We start from the raw sequence: 6,482 nt of genomic DNA on the forward strand, positions 1-6,482 counted from the left end.
AGAAGGGAGTTAATTTTGGTGGGAATATGGGATGCTTGAGGGAGAGAAGTGAGAACTCTGTTCCAAAGGGTAAAATTATGAAGGGTCTTGATTAAGCTATTCTGTGGACAGTGGGGAGATATTAAAGGTTTTTGATCAGTGGAATATGATCAAATTTGTATTTTAAAAGTCTTTCTAGCTCAGTGAAAAGAACAACTGGAGGAGACAGGACTGGATACAGGAAGGCCTGCTAGATGACTGCAGTTATCTAGGCCATTGGTTCCTGATTGCCAGTCCTTGAACTAGTGCTGGTTTGGATGCCTAAGAATTATTTGGGAAACTTTCTATAAATACATATTCCTAGTCCCATACCCACACACAAGGGATTTGGATTTGATAGCTTCAGGATTTCTAACAAGCCCTCCAGATTTGGGAATGACTGGTCTAGGCAAGGTAGGATGAGGCCTGATTTTAAGAGGGTATGGATGCCAGAGAAAGTAGACATAGGTAAAATGGGATTTGGCAACTGGTGTTTTCCTCTTTGCTACCTACCTCTGTTCAGGACAGACTATCCACTTGATTTCTTCCTCTTCACACACCACTACTACCCCCAATATCCTAATTTGGTTTTGCCCTTTCAATTCTCTTTGAAACAACTCTTCTGTCCCTTTCTTCCCATTTTTACCCTCATTCAGGACTTCATTAATCCTCAGCTGGACAAGCTTCCTTCCCGACCTCCCTATGTTCAGTCCATCAGGATAATCATAAAGCCCAGCTCAGTCACTATGAACCTTTTGTTTTTTCGAGTTGAGGGTCTCACTCTGTTACCCAAACTGCAGTGCAGTGACTCAATCACAGCTTAGCCCAGCCTCCTGGATTTAGGCAATCCCTCCACCTCAGCATCCTGAGCAATTGGGACCACAGGTGCATGCCTTCACTCCTGGATAATTTTTTGTAGGGATGAGGTCTTGCTATGCTGCCCAGGCTGGTCTTGAACTCCTGGGCTCAGGAACCCTTCCTTCCTTGGCCTCCCAAGGTGGAGGGATTATAGATGTGAGCCACCGTGCCTTGCCCTCTCCAGAACCTTTTTTTTTTTTTTGGATAAAGGTCAAGCTTCTTAGCTTAGCATTCAGGGCCCTTCAGGAGCTTCTTCTTCTACCAGTCTTTCCAAGCTCATTCTCTTCCACTCTCCCTTATCTGATTGCTCTGTGCTTTTGAAATTATCTTATACATGTAGTCTTGCCCCATCCTAATATCTTTTCTCCAACTCAGTCCTGTTTTTCCTTCCCTTTTCTGCTTCCTGCTTGTGTGTGACTGTATCTCCCTGGGGGGTAGTGTTAGCTGCCAAGGGACACCTCCCAAGACCTTTGTGCATCATAAATGTGTGTCTTCTCCATCTGAAGTCCTAATACTCAGGCTTGTGACGGACAATTGGTCACTATGGCAACTGACTGTGACGTCACAGGATAAGGACCTCAGGTGAAGTGGCAGGAGCAGGTGAGTATGTAGGAGACAGATTTTAATATCTGTCGAAGCCCCCCCCACACCCTCCTTCAGTGCTGGGGGGCATGGAGGGATATCTCGGGCTCCTGCTGTTTTTTAAAAATGATGCGGTGAGCGTGTGTGCCTGGCATCTGCGTGCTGCAGCAGTGTGGGACTGACAGAGTGTGTCAACTTGAGCTCTGGCTGTGCAGGCACCGCTGCTGCGTGAGCCTGTTATTCCATTCTGGATTGCTATTTTGATACCCAGATTGCATCATTCTTCCTACGTATAAACAGGGGGTCCCCAGGGCCCTGCAGCTACTCACTTCTCCACCAACACTGTTGTTGTGATGAGCTCTATTTAAATGAGCTGCCGGATCGGGGCAGGTTCCAGCCACACATGAGCACTGTCATTTTGGGGAACATGGAGGGCTGAAGGATTTTTGGATCGAGTCCTAAAATGCTGAGAGTGATGGCCTCCCGAGCTGTGCAGAGGGCGACAGAGCTAGTTCCTGAAAGTTGAAAATCTCGTTTTCTTCCTTCTGAGCTTCTATTCCAAGGCACCCAGAGGATTAGGAAGGAGATGCAGCCAGGAAGAGAGTCGCCTCTTTGAGGTCTCCCTCTTGCTGTTCAGTTTGGGAAAATTGCTGCAGAGCCTTCAAGATAAACAGGAACAGAAGGAGTCAACCAAGCCCTTTCTTGCAGGAGTATCTCAGGTGAGCTAGAGAAACGCAGCCCTGGCTGAGGATGCATCAGAGAAAGGAGGAGAGGATCCAGGCTGCTCCCCCATCCCACCCATTCCCCACTCCCTGAGGCTTAGGCCCTGCAGCCCGGCTGGCTGCAGTATGCAGGGTGGGTGTTCCTGGGCGCCTGGTAAGCACCATCCTTTGGGACCTGTGGTGGTCTCACCTGTCGCTCCTCTGACTTCTCTCCTAGATGTTGCTCTAATCACAGGGCAGCAGGGCTGCAGGCAAACCTGCTGGCAGCCAGGGGCAGAAGCAGCAGTCACCTAAGGGGTAACTTGGATTAAAATCTGTTTTTCTAGCAGGGGCTAGGTATTTGGGGGTATGAGTGCAGTGTGTTTCTCACAGGTGGTGCTGCTCTGAGTTATGGACTGGAGGAAGGCTTCAGGGGCTATGGGGGTGGGAGCCTTAGCTGATGCTCAGTATACTGGGGCTGCTGGTGGGTGGGAGGGCAGGAATTGTTAGTGAGGGTGACCAGCCTGCCAGAGGGTATAGCTAGAGTGTTTTTTTCCCCTTGTTTAGTGCCTGACAGACATAGGGAGGTAGAGCGTCTTACCTGTGACTTACAGAGGTTGTCAGGGACTTCTTACTGGTTCAAGGTACCACCTATGTTTTACAAGAGCTATATGATTTTTCGCTATGTCCCTCCATCTCTCAGGGCTTTCATGTCACTGTCTGCATGCAGTGCACAGGCTAGATGCACAGCGAAGGTCTATCCAGCTTTGGCCCTACAGGTAGGAACTGGCAGAGGAACATTAGGCTGCTCCAAAGGATGCTGTAGCTCTGTCAGGGTCAGAGCTTGGATCCCAGCTGCAGAGTTTCATGGAGCCCTGGACAAAAGCTGTGGAATGAAGGGCTTCTTAACCTTCATAGGGTTGCTTAGCACTGGACCTATGCTTATGTGCTGGGGGTGTATGTGTCCTCATTTAGTGGCCTAAGTTGCTCAGTACCACCTTTCTGAGACCTCTTTGGGATTTATCTTCTACCCCAGCCATTTGGTGCCCAGATTTTCTTGACCCTGCTATTCATGACTGCAGGGTAAACTATCCAGTGTGACCTGACCCCACCCCACTTCCTTGCTGCCTCACTAAATCCTGGGCTCAGCACACTCTCTAGGCCCCAGCAGCAGTCATTGTGGCACCAAACCTCAGGCTGCACCTTAAGCCTGCTCATGGGTCCTTCACTTGAGCTGGGAATTTGGGGAGGCACAATGTGTCCTTCAAATCAGTGCTAATTCCCAGGGTGCTTGGGCATCAGGTCACACTCTCTGTCAATTGGGAATCTGCCCTTTTCTCTGCCAGAGGAGAAGTATATCACAGCTGCAATCAGTTTCCTTCTTAACTTCTTGGAGCCTCTTCCTAAAACTGAGTGAACTTGCCATTCTCAGTTGCATGATACAGGGTCCAGAGTTATCAGGCTTAGCCACAGGGGTAGGGGGTGCTGCTGTCTCTAAGGCACTGGGTGTCAAACTTGGCTGTACATTGTAATTACCTGGGGAATTTTTTTTTTTTTTTTGAGTTGAAGTCTTACTTCGTCGCTCAGGTTGGAATGCAGTGGGACACTCATAGACACCCCAGCATCAACTTGCTAGGCTCCGGTGCTTCTTCTGCCTCAGCCTTCCAAGTAGCCATAACTACAGGCGCATGCTACCACGCCCGACTAATTTTTTATTTATTGTAGAGATGAAGTCTTGCCAAGTTGCCCGGGCTGGTCTTGAACCCACAGGCTCAGACGATCCACTCGCCTCGGCCTCCCAAAGTGCTGGAATTATAGGCTGAGCCATGGAGCCCAGCCACCTGGGGAATTTTTTACGCATGTAAAATGCCTGGCTCAGAGAGTGGTGCTAAACAGATGTAAATTTATTCCACAGTTCTTAGGGACCGTAAGTGTTTGCTCTTGGATAGATGGACTGATTGTCTTCAGCTTTCAGAGTTGCTCTCCTAGGCCCTTGGGCTCCTAGGAGCACCTCTGGTGCCTGTGACCACCTCATTCTGGAAGCAGAAACCCTACCTATTCTGGAGATAATCATGTGGTCTTGGGGTCCTGGCTCCATATTTCTCAGAATTGATGTACCTGTATGTAAAATTAAAAGTGCCTGAATTATTCAAACAGAAAAAAAGCACTATATCTAATATTTTATGCACAATGAGATTTAAACATGTATTCATAACTAAATTAATATTAAATATTGTAAGTAGATGTTTGGTTATCCTTGGCTTTAAGGGTTGATATATCTAAATTGTCTAAAATAAAACTTTGTTCTTGGTATCCTCTTTGAAAGATGGGGAATCCTCTTAAAAAAAAACTCAAGATTGATGGAGTTAGGGACCTTCTGAGGGAAGAGAAGAATTTCTGGACAAAGGTGTGACACAAAGAGAGCATGTGTCCTCTGTGTCCACTATCGTATTACAGCTCCCTGGGACAGTGCTTGCACCACTGCAGTGATTCTCCATCTCTGCTCTCTGCTGCATAGCTCCTCTTCCAAAGGGTGATCTTTTAAATCCAGGCTTCCTTTTAGCTACAGACCTGTCCCCTGACTTTCTGACAAGGATGATACCAGGTTGCCACCTGGCTGTCCATTCCTTCCCATCTTGCATGGGGAATACTTCTGAAGCCTGGCCACTATAGGCAGAATAACAGAGTTGGATAACCCAAATTTCCCTGCTATTCCTAGTCCCCTTATTTTAATAAGTAGAAAATAAGATTTAGTGAAAGGGGATGACTGATCCAAGGTTACACCATTAGATGGTACCAACTCTGGGCCTGGAACCCATATCTCCCAGTTCCCAGCTTTTCCCAAGCACCACATTCCCAGCTTTTCCCAAGCACCACACCTCTGCTTTCCCTTATCATCCTGGACTGACTTTTTCCTTTCACCCCCAAAACTTCCAGCTGACTTCTTATTTCTTTTAGTGCTGTGAGTGCAAGGAGCACACAAACCCCAAAGAAATACAGTAAGTCTTCATTTGACATTGTCAGTAGGACTTGGAAACTGTGACTTTAGGCAAAACAATGTACAACAGGTCCTCAAATAATGTTCTTTCATTATAACATTGATAAAAAAATTGGTTTCATTAAATGTCATTTCACTTAAAGTTGCAGTTTCTAAGAAACTACTGATAATGCTAAATGAGGATTTACTGTATAATTGTTGTCTGCTAAAAACCAGGCAATCTCCTTTCATACTGATTGTGAATTATTTTTGTATGCAGACATATGAACAGGTAGTTAAAATGCAATGTGATATTTGTTATACTAGAAAGATGTTCAGGGCGCTGTGGGAACTTGAAGAGGGACTAATTAACTCATATTGGGGAAATTAACCCTGCTTCTCGAAGGTGGAACATTTGAACATATATGACAGAATGGATAGGAGTTTATCTGAAAAAGAGAGGAACAAGGAAGATTATTTCAAGAAGAGGAAGCAGCATTTTCACAGACACAGAGTCATGCAAAGATTTGGTGTACCCTAGAGACAGCAGAGATATCTGGCATGGCAAAAACATAGGATGTGTGACAGATGAAGTTAGAGATAAGACTAGAGAGAGAAAAGTCCTACCAAGCTAAGAATTTTGACTTTAAGGCCAAGGAAGGTAGAAAATGTATGATGAGACCTTGTCTAGCCTATTCAGTTTTTTGTCTTTTTTTTTCACTCTGCTAATGATGCTACATTGTGATGACTAATGTTTGGGCATTTGGTCCTGGGAGTTGGAAGTCTGTTTTCAACAAATAGATTAGCACTTTCTGTCCTGGGGGTAGATGAGAGGGTCTCTTCCTAGGGTGAACCAAGTGGAAGGGAAGGACAGTCACCTTTTCCCGCGGATGATGTCACCTGCGGAGAACATCCTTCTCCACCTCTGGCCACTGTTCTTGACAGGCAGGAAATTTCCAGGCAATTCCAGATACATTTCCATTATTAACACTCATGGCTCTGCAAAGGTTGGGGGAGTTCTTTTTTTGGGCGGGATGGGAGAGTATTAAAGTATTATTTTATATGATTTGTGGTTAAAACAACTAACCTTTATTTAGTTTATGATTCTACATGTTGGCAGTTTGAACTGGGATTCTATGAGTGGTTCTTCTGGTTTAGGCTGGGCTTGGCTGATCTTGGCTGTGTTCAGTCCTGTGTCTGTGTTCAGCTAATGGGTTAGTTGGGGCTAGCTGATTTATGATGGCCTCGGGTGGAATGCCTGAGACAACTGAGGTCTCTCTGCATGGTCTCTCATCTTTCAGCAATCTAAAGCCAAGGTTGAATTTTTCACATGGCAGTCTCGAAGT

This window comes from Carlito syrichta, unplaced genomic scaffold (assembly GCF_000164805.1).
Source record: "Carlito syrichta isolate Samal-C Ts95f unplaced genomic scaffold, Tarsius_syrichta-2.0.1 Scaffold296499, whole genome shotgun sequence".
Taxonomy (NCBI): Eukaryota; Metazoa; Chordata; class Mammalia; order Primates; family Tarsiidae; genus Carlito; species Carlito syrichta.